Below are 15,586 nucleotides of genomic sequence, written 5' to 3' on the forward strand. Positions count from 1 at the left end.
ATCAATAACAACACGTAACGATCGATTACTGGCGACTGTCATATCCCATGGAATCTCAACGGTGTCAAATCCCCACAAATTAAATAACCGACATCGGTCGTTAATCTCTGCTCCTGTAAGACGAAATAATGCATTCAAAACGTCCTTGAGCAGCCGTATATCGTCGCGAGTACGGAGAAGTAGCATAACGTCATCAACATATGCGCGAACGATGAACCTTGCTCCCACGACAAGCCACCTAATCGAGCAGCTATGGACCGCAGAAAGGGTTCCAGGAATAGCACGAATACCGACATAGAAATGAGACTCCCCTGCAGAACACCTCTAAACCTTTCTTTCGGAGAGTAAGACGACCATTCACAACAGTCGCATCAGATAATCATGAGTAACTCCGTCAAAAACACGATTAAAATCAATAAAAAGTAAAACTCCTGACAAAGGAACAATGGAAGCGATCGATATGAGATCACGATATTCAGAAACGGAAATCTGGAAAGTACTACCCGGGAGACAACGTTTATAACGTGAGACAATGCCAGCATATAAAACCGACAAGCTGCTATTAATCGCCCGCGCTACGATTTTATAATAAAAATAGAGTAGCGTTATCAGTCGGACCTGTTCTACGGACGAATGAAAACAATTTTTGCGTCCTTAAAGGAGGGCGGGATGTGTACCACTTCGACCACTACATTCCCCATAAATGTTATCACATAACCTATCAGAGGCCAAACGTGGACATAAAATTCTTTGGGTAGCCAATCCAAAGCCGGTGATTTGCGGGAAGTAGAGTGAACTATATTTCAGATACCTCAAAACGGTGAAAAACTGACAAAAGCTCCTTATGGGGAGGTAGCTGGCTTCAAAACGCTATCAAGGAGGTAAGTATACCTTCTGATGCCACTCCAGTGTAAAGATCGGAAAAATAGGGTGAATGTTCAGGCATTATATTAGACTGGGATGGCCACTCGCGTCCATCTATGAATCGAATGGTAGTGAGATGAGTCTTTTGATATCGCGTTCGAAGCCCAACCAGATGACACAGAGACTCCAACTCATTCTGCAGAATCGAACGTGTGCAATGGAAAGCCGAGGTCTGGCAACAGCAACTTACCATTCGATAACTGGAGGATAGTGCACTTGGAAACGGCTTGTCCGCCCCCACACGGCACCTATGGTACAATCCAGCGAGGGGTGGGTGGACCAGATGAAAAATACGCTGGTGTCCAAAATTAAAGCGAAAAACCGCTATTTCCACATCTTATATCTAATTCACGGTGTAATCGTACAAAATGTCGACATATGTCTGTAGAGTTGACTTCTGCACAGAAGATAGCATTCGGTCAATGGACAACCTCGTCAACAATGACGTCAGGACACCTATCAAACACGGTAGATTTGTCGGGTAGTCCAATATCCAAATCTCTGTGTATACAGTCACAAACGGTGCGGTGTGGCACAAGGAAGACGCCTACCAGGCTCTGTGCAGTGGAGGGCCATAACAAGAATGGAAGCAGGACAGTGGCGAACAGATGTGACCGGAAGGCTTAATGTGAACCGTTCTGTTACTTCTCGGATGTGGTGACAATTTATACAGACCAAAACAGTATCTGGAAGACAAAGGCAAGGACGAGCAGGTGTGATACCCAAAAGAGAGTACCGTTATTTGGCCGTAAGGGCACGACGGTACCGCCTTAGTACTGCACGACAACTGGCATCTGACCTCGCAGCATCCACTGGACCTGTTGTATCGAGAGAAATTGTGTACAGAAGGCTTCGTCAAGGTAGCCTTTATTATTGGAGATCTTCTGTATATGTAGGCTACCTCTGATGCGTCTTCACAGAAGGGAACGTCTAGAGTGGAGTCATCAATATGGCACCTGAACGGTCGAACAGCGGCCCAATTTTCTTTTCGCAGGTGAGTCCCAATTTGGTCCGGAGAGTGATTCCCGACACATTCGCATCTGGAGGGAAAGTGGAACACGATTGTGGAATCCAAACATTGTTTAAAGAGACCGATATCGAGGAGGGTTCTTAATGGTGTGTGCGGGGATTACGTTGACCACACAAACACCTCTTCATGAAACTGTATGGGTGACTCGGCAAGACTGAACTGCTGCCAGGCATCGGGACGAGATCTTGGGATCTCATGTGCGGTTGTTGCGAGGTGTTGTGGGCCCAGGATTCGTGTTGATGGACGATTATGCTCAACCCTAATAGAGCACAAGTGGTAGATGTTTTCTTGGGAACGGAAGATACTGCATGCGTGTCGTGGCCTCTGCTCGCTCTCCCGATTTGAATCCCAAAGAGCATGTCTGTGATGTGCTAGGGAGACAGGCTGCGAAATCCAAATGAGTGAATTTCTAGGGGACCAAACTGATGAGGCCATCGGTCCCTAGACTTACACACTACTTAAACTAAAGTAAAGTAACTTACGCTAAGGACAAGACACACACACTCATGACCGACGGAGGATTCGAACCTTCGGCTGGAGGGGGACAGGTTGTCTCACACCAGCATCCACTAACCACTCTCCAAGACTTGCGAGCAACTCTGCAGGAAGAATGGGCGTTATTGCCTCAACATGAAACTGTTGATCTCACGCACAGCTTGTCCCGTCGTTGTCAGGCCTGTATTGAAGCCAGAAGTGGTAATACCTGTTTACACTGTTAGAACCTTGTAAAATTTCCGTTTGTTGCTTTAATTTTGGACACCAGTGTACTTAGCTTCCAAAAAGGACGAGAAAGATGTACCCGCTGCTGGACGTGGCTAAGAGCCATTGAAACAGCACAGTTGTCAGTGAAGCTGGGAGGAATTGCATAAATTGACAAAAGTTGGCTGCATTGGGAAGCACGCATACTGCGTAAAAACGGTCCAGTCAACTGCTAGGAGTAGCTACAAAATACGTAACACGAACTAATGTGGGACATCTGCAGACCCAAGCATCCTGTAGACTCTACGACGCCACCATATCATTAAGTCCACAGCAATAATTATATCAGGGAGTATGATCCACATGACATAAGACGCAGTTGAAATCTCCCACCATCAAATTTTTTTTGCCAACTTTGAAGGAGTAAATAAATGACATCTTCCTTATAAAAAGGCGATTGGTCATATTTCTTACCAGATCCAGATGGAGCATAAAGAACAATAATGCGGGAACATAAAAACGACACCCTATATGCCAACCTTCGTCCGGCGTTTCGAAGCTTGTCAACGGAACAACGTTCCTATAAGCACGGTCATTCCAGCATGCCAGTAGAACTTTCTGGCGCAACATTAGAAAACATAGAATATCCAGGGAGGCGAAACACATTATATAACACTTCTTAGAAACACACAATATCAGACTGGGAATCATAAACGAACCATCGTAAAGCAGCAAGCTGTAATGGAGACCTAAGCGTCTTAACATTTAGGTGAAGAAACGTATGCGCCTGCGTTAGTTATCACTCGTAGGGAATGAAACTATAACTAGAATATATATATACGCATCACATTCCTCTCTCCATAACACCTGCAGACGGTGGAGACAAAGGTACAGGATTTGAATCATCTCCACCCGGAAGTTACAGATTCCACGCTTTGTGTTTATCGTCGCGTCGCTGCACGCTCACGTTGAGAACGTTGTTTCACACCACTCCGTGACAACATAACTTCTTGACGCTGAAGGGTAGGAGTCTCATCAAAGTCCACTGCTGGGAGGGAGACGCCGCCACTATACTCTGCGGAATGCGAGAAATACAACCAGGAGCGATGAATATCATCATCCGACAAAGAAGAGACAGACAACGTAGCGTCTGGAGCTGTCTGAAACATCTGACTACCCGGAAGAGAATCCGCAGTAACCTATTGCTCCATCGTAGCAAAGTGAGGAAGGGTTGGCATTTCACTAGATCATTGGAAAGGTAGAATAGCAGATGATGTCTCAGTTAAATCATCGGAACCCACGTGAACAGACGTTCGTACGGATGAAGGAGGACACAGATGCAACATTCATTTCAACATTAACGGAACTAGCCTCGTCAACCCTGGCGGTAAAACAACCGTAAATAACGTCAGTATTTAAGACATCACCACTGGAAGAAGAACCCTCCAGTACCACTTTCTCGGAAAGGTGAGACTGGGGAGGGGAGACTTCAAACTCTTCACGATCCTGAGTCCGCCGGCGTTTTAATTGCGCTACCGGTGCCGGCGCCTTAACGACAACAGGGGCCGCATCTGAACTTGCCGATAACTGCGGAAAGTCACGCGGAGAGGGAGGCAATGCTCTCCAACGTCCTCTAAAGCTGGAGAAGTACTTACAACTGATCGTGAAGACGCTAATTCATCTAATGCCTACGAACAACGTTTTTCGTAAGACGACTTTATAACATCAACACGTCACGGGCAGTTTGACCACATATGGTCACTTTCATTACAAAGAAAGCAGTTTCCTTCTTGCCCTGCATACTTAACATGAATCTGGTAACCATAAACATTCAGAAGTGAAGGATTATTCTTTTGAAAACACGAGTCTACAGTTCGGGTGCAACTGTAGTCTTGCAAGCGATGTTGAGCAGACTGGCGTTCGCTCCAGGTATGCCGAACGATTCCTTAAAGAAGCGACGCCGCCCTAAGAAATTGACCGTCGACATCGAACGGAAGACTGTAAACTGTAACCGGAGTAGACTCGATCGCCGTGTTTGCAGGAAGGACTGCACTAACGGAACCGTCACGATGTGTAAACACCACTTGAGAACAAACCTGAGAGAGAAGCCCGTCTTCTTGCAAGAGAGCTTGATACTTCACAAAAAATGCAGACAACTCAGAATCCAAATTAGCAGTGTCTACCTGATCAGGTAACTCTAATCATATCAACCAACCAATAGCGAATTTCGGTTGCACATTACGAGTACTCTTGTCAAAACTGAAACGAAACGTACCCCGGCTAAGAATAGTCTTGGGAGACTCGACAGGCATCCTGGCGAGTGCAACGAATGCTATCACCAGAGAACAAACCAACAACGAACTCCATTAGGCAAGAACGATTGAGCCCAGCTGATACACACACGATACTGAGTACACAGAAGTGCGACATACGCGTCACTGCTATACGGTTGAGCGGGCTGATACATGTTTACTCTGGATATTCCGATGCATAGCACGATGTGACAGTGTTGCCACCTTCTCATTTTCGTAAATGTGTTTGCAAAATGCACAAGATTTAATGGTGCTAGATATACTTTTATCTTGAGTCTGGATAAGGAAACGCTTCCCGAACTCCAAGTGCGGCATTTTTTCTTCACCCTTTGTGCTGCCTATCGGGCTGAGCGGAAGCTGAATGCCCGCCGGAATAAATGGACCTCAATGGCCGATAGAAGGTAGTGTCGCCGCAGCGCTGCACGCGCTGAGTGAGCGCCACCGTCTCGCCACGTGAGTATACCGGCCAATAGTGTCCTTCTTGGCTTGCATAAATACCGCTGCACCTCGACCGCTCGGTATCCGTCCCATCCTCTGTTATGCCAGTCCCGCCTGGATATCTACCACCCCCCCCCCCCTAAATTCTAAAAGTCCTTCCAGATCCTTGAGCGTCATGCATTCTGCCTCGCCTTCCGTATACGCCTCCCGTCCCCCACGCGGATCCTCTATGACCTCATTCCTTTCCCCCATCTGCTCGTATTCCTCGAACATATCCACATCCTCTACACCTCCTGCCGCCTTGATCCCCCTCACCCCCTGGTTGCTTCTCTCCTCCCCCATCCCCGCCCACTGCCACGTCTTCACCTTTGTGTCCCCCGTACCCTCCATCTCTGCACCCTTCATCTCCTTTCCCAAGGTGGCTTCCATCAAATCACCCTCCCGGATGATGACCTCTCTCCCTCCATTTATCCCTCCTATCAACTCTGATCCTCACTCCCCCTCCTTTCCACTGTCCTTTCCCGGGCTCCCTCTCCCCCCCTTCCATCCTCGTTTTTCCCCACCTCCCCTCTCTCTGCCCCCTTCTCTCCCCCAAGTCCTTTTACATTTCCCTACTCTGCCTCTTCTCATTCCCTCTTGCATCTGCCCTGCCCCTCTCCCCCTTATGAGTCCTCTCCTTCCTTGGTTCCCTCTTTCGTTTTTTCCTCTCCTCCCTCCTTGCTTTTCCCCCTCCTTCAGGTATCCCCCCCCCCCATCTGCCTTGGCTTGGGAGTGTCATCTTTGTGCCACCATTTTCGTACAGTGTTTTACAGTGAGTGTTCCGTGTTGTGTCTTTTGGGAAGTGTTGCGAATGGCCATCATACTGTCGCTGGGTGTGATTTTTTTTATCTCTTGTGAACAGAAAACAGACAGTCGCCATGTTTGTTAATTGTGTGTCCACTATCTTACTTGTCCGATTCCTGTGTATTGTATTAACATTGCCAACCCCTTTGCTTCCTTTTTTAACTTTCCGCACTTTTCCGCCAATTTACACTTTAAGTCACCGCTTCATCACCTGTTTTTCTTGTTTCTTTTCTTCTTCCGTTTTTAAAAAAGTTGCAAACTGTAGAGCAGCGTACTAAGCTCCTGCCAGCCTGCCCCCTTTGGGGTGAATTGAAAATCAATAAAGGAAAAAAAAATTCTCGGTGATCTCTAGCGGTGGCATCGGTTTTTCACCACCCTCCAGGGAGACCTAGTTCCCCTCCCTCAACACACCCGACCCAAATCCAACACCACTCCTGACTTGATCCTAGTTTTTCCCAACCTCCTTGGACGCATCACCATGGAAGTCCATGACCTAACTGGCAGAGACCATGCTCCAGTCTTCCTCACTGTCTCTGATGGTCAGAAACCTCGCACTGACATTCCTCCAAAACTTGTCCACAATTACTCTCGCGGCAACTGGGATGCTTACTGTGACTCCATATACACCCAGGTCGAACGCCACGACCCTGCCCTCTAATCTCACGACGACATCTCCTGAACCGCTGCCTTCCTCCACCAGACCTTGACTGACGCCGTAGCCACCCATATCCCTACCAAAGCCATCCGCCCTCAACGCCCAGCCCTGCCATCACAGTTCTGCCTTCTCCTTCGTGAATCGCATCGCCCCTAATGGTACTTCTTCTGCACTTGTGACCGGAACACACTCACCTGCCACTGGAAATTACAACTACACATCCGCAGCATGCCTACTGTGAAGAAACGCCGTGCCTGGCGACAGACATACACACAACTGACCACCACACTCCCAGTAAAGTCTTCCAAGTATTGGACTGCTTTCCACTGCCTTACTGGGAACCACCCTACCCCATAGTACCCTCTCCTCCTTGATGACCCTCCCTTTCCTGACACCCTTAGTAAGGCCAACCGCTTTGCCTCCTACCTATCTGATGTATTTTTCATTCCAGATGATCCCCAATTTAATTATTCCTTCTTCTGTGACGTCATCGGACATACCTTCGCTCCTCCCCTTGCTCCTAGCTTCCAGTACTTGGGCCACACACCACCATCAGACATTAACACATCACCTTCCTTGCACTCACTCCTACCCTTCAATGGACCGAATGCTTCTCCAGAATCACCTCCCTCCAGATCCTCGAGCACCACGCACCCTGCCTCACCTTCTGTATATGCGCCCCATCCCCACGCAGATCCTCTATGACATGATTCTATTCCTCATCTGTTCCTTTTCCTGAAACATATCTGAGCCCTCTACACCTCCCACAGACTTGATTGCACCATCCCCTGGTTGCTCCTCTGCTCTCCAACCCCCACCCGCTGCCATGCCTTCACCATTGTGTTCCTCCTACCTTCCAGTTGTACACCCTTCATCTCCTTTCCCAAGGTGGCTTCCATCAACTGCCCCTCCTGGATGATGACGTCTCTCCCTCCATTCATCCCTCCTAACAACTCTGATCCTCACCTCCCCCTCCCTTCCTCTGTTCTTTCCCCAGGTTCCGTCTTCCCTCCCTTTCCCTCATGTTTTTCCCTGCCTATCTCTCTTTGACTCCATTCTCTCCCCCAAGTCCTTTTGCTTTCCCCTCGTCTGCCTTCCTCACTCCTTCTCGTGTCCGCCCTGCTCCCCTTTTTTATGTGTCCTCTCCCTCCGTCGGCTTCCCCCGCCCCCCATTTTGTTTTTCCTCTCCCCCCTTTTTCCCCTCATCTCTCTGGATCCTCCCCCCCCCCCCCCCCATCTACCTAAGGCTGTGGAGTGCTATTCGTGTCCTCTACAATGCAGTGTTTATGTGAGTGTTCAGTGTTGTGCATCCCTTTTTTTAAGAATTGCGAACAGAAACCATACTGTTGCTAGGTGTGTTTTTATCTCTTGCGAACAGAAACCAGACTTTCGTCAACCCCGTGTATTTCTATTTTAACTTCCACAACTTTCCGCCATTTTACAGTTTTTAAGAAAGTCACAGTTTTATCGCCTGTGTTTTTTTGTTTGTTATCTTCTCATTATGTTTTTTTAACTCTTTTGTAGGCTGGAGATCGGATATTAAACTGCTACCAGTCTACGCCACCCCCTCTGGGGGGGGGGGGGGTGGAAATCAAAATCCAATAAAGGAAAAAAAAGACCGTAAGTATGCCAAGACGTTCGAGATGTCGCGATCGTTAAGGGTGCCGCACACTATGTCATCGCTACCACACATGTGGCACTTTAGTTAGTTCGTTTCTCGGTGATCTTCGGAATTGCCACTGACGGAGTCGTACCATCGGAGGCCCGCTAGCAGTACCGCAACATCGATTGAGATCCCTTCCGGAACTAACACCAATATTTGTTTGGCTTTCTTTGACATGGAGAAGTTACACGAACAATTACTGTTAAGATTGTTGCTGTTAAACAGTTATGTTACTTTACTTTCAGAAATGCTATTGAAAACTTATCCTCATGGTCACGCTGAGCGGTGGCCCTTAAACTGATACTTGCAAATTTTGGTATTTAATAATTATTTTCAGAATATACTACCAAAATGGTACTGTTGCCAGTAATTTACTATTATTCAAACTTCAATAAACATCAGGATACTCGGATTAAATTCGTTTAGGTAAGGACCCTACTGAGGTAAATTACATAGGAAAATCACGGTTAAACACAAAGGTACATTTAACACTTCTCTTCCACTGATTGAAGATGGATAGTTCATACTGTGATACACTTCTAAATAAAGTACTTTGCCTGTTACTGATGTCGAAGGTGGCGTGAGGCGGTGCTGCGTAGTAACATTGCGCAGGTACGCCTCTTGATGTACATAGCTCTGTCTTCCTCTTGATGGCGACGATAAAATTGCAAATTTTTGAGCTGTTAATTTATTGTCATACTGCGCCAATCATGTAGAACACGTCCGAGGCCACAACCCAGTCTTGCGGATAAATTCGGGGCCTCTAGGACTTGACCAACGTAATTCGTATTCACCACTTGCAGGGCAGCTACCGACTGTGTGAGCCACTTGCGCGCCAATTCTCACTTGCGCGCCACACCACCTTTTCCATTCCACCACAGAACGGAGTTTCGTTCTACCTATGATCCCTACACCTTTTCAGTTTACACTTCTGCTTACAAAAACCCTAAGTATGAGCATCTACAACTGCATGACAGCATATACATACAAAATTGACCTAATTAATTACAGATGTACTTGACATATTACTTAATTATTTACAAAATATGTTTTAATACATTTATTCCACCTACGTCAAAGAGGTTATTTTAAACAGATAAACTACACTTAACAAAAGCTTACTCTCGTTATAGTATTTGCTTAATTTTTCTAAATTATTATGGAACAAAGAAATCTTAAAACATACAGATTAATGGCAGTATTATATTTACAATAGCATTACAAGTCGACATCGGTTTATTGGAAGAATTTTTGGAAAGATTGGTTCATTTGTGAAGCAGACCGCATATAGAACGCTGCTGAGGCATGTTCGTGAGTACTGCTCGAGTGTTTGGGATATGTACCAAGTTGGATTGAAGGAAAATGTCGAAGCAATGCAGAGGCGAGCGGCTAGATTTTTTACTGATAGGTCTGAATAGCACGTAAGTATTACGGAGATGCTTCGGCAACTGAAATGGGAATCCTTGGAGAGAAGGCGACGTTGTTTTCGAGAAACACTATTGAGAAAATATAGAGAACCGGCAGTTGAAGATAATTGTCGAACGATTCTAATCCAGCCAACATATATCGTATGGAAGGTCCACGAAGGTAAGATACGACAAATTACAGCTCATACAGAGGCGTACAGACAGTCGTTTCTCCCTCGCAATATCTGCGGTCTATTTGCGAGTGGAGCAGGGGGGTGAGTGACAAGTAGTGTTACAGGAAACGCTCCACGACGCATCGTACGGTGGCTTGCGGAGTATCTATGCACATACAGCTGTAGAGCTATATATAGAGAAGATCCGTCTGTTCCGAGAGTGGCAGGTCACTTGACAGTGGCAACGAAGGCCACAATTAACTAAATGCGTTACGAAATCAAGTACGCGATCGGAGACCACAGAAACAGCGACTGGACCAGCAGGATTTTCGCTCTCCGAATAGAAAACTTAACAGCCTGGAGGATGACAAAGAGCTTCCTACAACGACGCCAGCGAGTTCCGCCCCTCCAAGTCGGGCATGATGTCATCGCTGAGCCTGACGCCACAGGCGGCGCGTTAGCCGACGCTGTTGTCGGCAATTTCACGCCGATGAAGGACGTCACAGATGAAGAGCAAGGCCGACTTGGGGAGCGGTGTCTCCCTGTATTCCGGCCACACAGAGAGGTGGACAAGGTGAACGACGAAAACACGGAATAAAAGATCGCACAGCAACTCGCGCGCTAGTTGACCAGGTAGACAGGCGAGTGCGAAATCAATACTGAGCTGCTCAAGATGCTGTTCGGCAACTTACAAGAGTCTTCAGCTCCGTGCTCAGGACCTGCAATTACCCAACTGCATGGAAACATGCTGAAGTTGTAGCGGTCCCCAAGGCCGGAAAAGACCTGCGCCTGGCGCAAAACCAACGGCCGATCAGCCTGTTGCTCACAGTTTCGAAAATATTCGAGAGGCTGTATATCAAGAGGCTGTGAAGACATGTCAGGTAGGAAGGCCTGCTCCCTGACGAACAGTCTGTCTTCAAGAGGGGTCACTCTGCGCAGCATCAACTTCTTCGACCTGTGGAGCAGGCTATGGGGGCGCTGGGACGTCGCGAATATCTCGAGGCGGTACTCTTGGAAGTTCCCAGGGCCCTCGACAGCGTGTGACATTAGGGCCTTGTGTATAAACTTCTTATACAGGGGCTATCGAAGTCGCACGGTCGCCTGCTCCAATCCTACCCGTCTGGGCGCACTTTCCTCGGCCCCTTTCTTTACTCACTTAAGGCCGCCGACGTCCCGATGAGGTAGGGGTTGCACGTCGCACTCTATGCCGGCGACACGGCGTTGTATGGTCTCAGCATCAACTCCAGGTCACTGCCTGCAATCGTCCTGCAACGTCTTGGGAGCTTGGGCCACGAAATGGTGGCTCACGTTTAACGCAGCCAAAAGCCAGGCGGTGATATTCGTGCTCAAGAAGATTCCTGCACAGTTGCAGGCAGTCAGTATCATGAGAGACCCCGTCTCATAGACGAACACCGGGCGTTACCTGGGCGTTACATTGGGCCGGCGCGTGACGTGGAAGGCGCACATCAGGGAAGTAAGAGGTAAAGCGCTGGGCAGATTGCGCTTATTATATCCCTTACTGAACCCAGCGACTACCTTGCCCCAACACTGCGGCATTACTCTGTATGTGATACTAACAAGGCCAGTGTTGGAGTACGCTGCTCTAGTGCGGGGAAAAGCAGCCGAGGCGTCGATCAGAAGCCTGCAGACATTCCACAACGAGGCACTAAGGATAGCGCTGCACTTACCACGAGATTTCAGCATCGGGGAAATTCACAGAATGGCAGAAATCCCGATGTTACAAGATCGATTCCGGGCAAGCGGTGCAACGTTCCTACGCGGCCGCGCGGTATCGGAGAACGCCCTCATCCGTGACCTGGGCAACCAAGTCCATTGGCGCCCGACCACAAGATGACCTGACCTGTTGCTGGCGTAACAACACGCCGCATCACGATAAGAGAAGATCCCACAAGTTCTACGCAACCCAGAAGAAGGTTAAAAATGAAAAAAAGTAATTCAACCCAAGAAAGAAGCATGAAATGCGTCATCCGCTCACCCTACAACACACCAGAACTCAAAGTTTCGTGAAATGGCGATACGGTACGATATGCCGCTCCGTCGGTCGTGTACTTCGTCTGATACCGTTCGAGACTATCTCCACTGTAATACTGATTACTCGTCGACGACTTTGATTTGATATTGGTTTACCTCTTTGGTCTCTTTTTGGACTGTGGCCTGTAGTTGACGTGTTTGAAGAGTTCTGGCGAGATTTCGTTGCACTTCGTTGTTGCATGAGTTGCTATTGAATTGCTCTTGTAGTGTCGGGCCCGCCGTTCTGTCAGCCATGATGCTCGACGCACACGTGGGTTTGAGGCCCGTCCGCAAGCGGTCTTACCGCCTTGCGTCGTCATCGTTCCCTCCTGTTTTTCTGGCGTGTGCATCGGTATTCAGCTACTCGCGAATGTAAGCACTTCCCTTACTGCGTCAGGCACCCACAGAACTAGTAAGCGGCATTCAGTTCCACTTTAGACAGTCGGCGTAACGCTTTGGCTCATTGAAATATACGACTGTATGATTTGCTCTTAAATTTTCAGAGCACACCTTTCTAGAAGAGTGAACCATTACAGACTGAATCTCAGTTCCCTTGACCAAATTTCGATGCATGTTCAGCAACGCACAGGGTAAAGCTGCAGTATTTTTACTTTGTAGACCATTAAAGATAACTGAAAGAGGATATCGGCAAAATATTAAAGGCAGATGAGAATGTAATTTTTATGGATGTCTAATAGTTCTTTTATTAACCGCTTTTATGAACCGAGATGTCGAAGCAAGGGTGCTATTTTACATGGAACGATATATAGGGTGATTATACTTTAAGTTAAACTTTCAAACCGCTCTAGAAATAACAGCACTGGTCAGAATAACGTCAAATTACAACGGAATATTGTCGGAAAAGGGGAAAACGTATAGCAGAAGAACAAAAATAGAAAAGTTGCTATAACGAGATTTTAATTCTGCAGCGCAGTGTGCGCTGATATGAAACTTCCTAGCAGATTAAAAGTGAGTGCTGGACCGAGACTCGAACTCCGGAGCTTTGCTTTCCCAGGCAGGTGCTCTAACAACATTTTCTTTTTTTTTTTTTGTCCATTGTTGATCGTTGTGTTTGGTCTTTGCGGATGTCACATGACGTCCGTTCCGGCACCAACTGAGCTACCCAAGCACGACTGACGCCACGTCCTCATAGTTTTACTTCTACCAGTACCTCTTCTCCTACCTTCAAAACTTTACAGAAGCTCTCCTGCGAAACTTGCAGTAGTAGCACTCCTGAAAGAAATGATACTGCGGAGAATGGATTAGCCACAGCCTGGGGGATGTTTCCGGCAAGTGCTCTACCATCTGAGCTACCCAGGTACGACTCACGCCCCGTCCTCACAGCTTTAATTCTGCTAGTACCTCGCCTCCTACCTTCCAAACTTTACGAAAGCTTTCCTGTGGACCTTAAAGAACTAGCATTCCTGAAAGAAAGGATATTACGGAGACATGGCTTAGACACAGCCTGGGATATGGTAGAGCACTTTCCCATGAAAGGCAAAGGTCCCAAGTTCGAGTCTCAGTCCAGCACACAGTTTCAGTGTGAAAGTTGATCAATAGAGGCGCTTTATGTGTCAGAATACGTAAATGAAAATACCTGTTATGCACAACACCCATTGAAGTTGGTTTAACACAACTGATACACGGCTTTTCCTCATTTCGCGTCTGCGAAGCTCGACATGACTGTCTCAATGCAGGATCGCGCTCTGTTTGTAAAGCACACGTCGCTCTGCAGAAGTTCTGGGCACTGAAGGATTTGAAAACAGGCGTTGGTCCGATGACTTCCGTGGGTCTGGAGAAAATGATTCGGAAATTCGAAAAGACAGGTTCACTTGGTGCACACCTGGTAGAGGGAGGAAAGATTTGATTCGAGGTCAGTGGTAACAGTGGCCACAGCAATGTGGGAGGAGACGAGTGGTGGTGTGCAAACGTGTAGTGAACGGAGAATTGCCCGAACTCGCGGAAGATCTATTTCCCAAGAACGCCACAGTAGCGGCCACACAACGCTCGCGGTCTTCGCCGCCACACCAGCAGCAGACTGCGGTCGTAGACACAGGTGAAGTGGAATCAGCACTTGCTGTTGTTGCAATATCTTCGCATATTGTTAGCAACGACCGAGAGAATTAAGCAGTCACTCAGTGAGTATGGTTCCGATCACTCAAGGAGTGATCTTGGGATTCCAAATAACACTGTTGGAGTAGCAGATGTTCAGGAGCCATGGGTGTGTACAATCTGGCAACTGTCAGAGCTTAGAAATGATTTCAGTAGTCAACATGATGAGCTTAGAAAAGATTTTAATGATCGATCCATATTAAAGGAAATTAGCAGTACTGTTACACAGGTTGAAAATAAACAGGCAGACCCAGGCGGCGATTGATTCAGGGAAGGGATACATATTTTACGAGCGGAGTTGTGAGAATAGAGCCAATGAGGTGAAATCTGCCCTTGGCTGAATGTCAGAAAGTGTAGGTCAGGTGGTGCAATACCAGACAGAGATGTGGACACAACTGGACACTCTGAAGTCAAAAATGGTCAGATTGTATATTGCCATAAAGAGAAATGCAGAAAGGAGGGAGAAGGAGTCTACATCATAAAAACAACGTCGAGTGACTCAGAAATTAAACAAATAGGGTGCTAGCTATCTAGTTTGTTCTAATCCAAAATTAAAATATTTTAGTTGCGAAAACAAGTACAAACTGTTGGACATTTCTGGCACCCTGTAAGAACTGTTTTGTCGAAGGAATGGCCAATGAGCTGAAAATTAATTTCATCAAGCGACAGTTTGACAGCGATGGACGAACATGGGCGAATCAGAACGCAAGTCATTTTGTGTCTACACCACATTCGAAGCGCTTCTGGTTAAATAAACATCCCGAGGCAATAATTAGCTGCAGTTCCAGGACACTTTTCTAGCACTGGGAGTAGCAGATTGCCTTTGATGATTTTATTCTCGAGATGACAACGCCGTGTTATAATTTGGAAATAAGTTCTTTAAATAGGTTAATGGGGAATCACCAGAACAGTACTGACTCAGTTGGTATGCCATTTGAGACGGTTCTGAATATTATACGCACAGTTATTTCAGTTGAGCAGTAGGTCTTCGTGAAGAGATTGTAGAGAGTGAAGTGGGTTAACGACTTTTTACAGGTATATAATGTGAATAATGTGAACCGGGGAAGGTAATTTATGTGAAAAGGTCTTACACGTAGTTATGACCACACAACGGGAAGTTACGAGCTTTGAATGCAGAATGGTAGCTGGAGTTAGACGCAGGAGACATTCTGTTTAGGAAATCGTTAGCGAATTCAAAATTCGGGGACTCACAATGTCAAGATTATACCGAAAATACAAAATTTCAGGCATTATCTCTCACAATCGACAACGAAGTGGCCGAAAGCCTTCACTTAACGGT

The sequence above is a fragment of the Schistocerca gregaria genome, chromosome X (assembly GCF_023897955.1).
Source record: "Schistocerca gregaria isolate iqSchGreg1 chromosome X, iqSchGreg1.2, whole genome shotgun sequence".
NCBI lineage: Eukaryota > Metazoa > Arthropoda > Insecta > Orthoptera > Acrididae > Schistocerca > Schistocerca gregaria.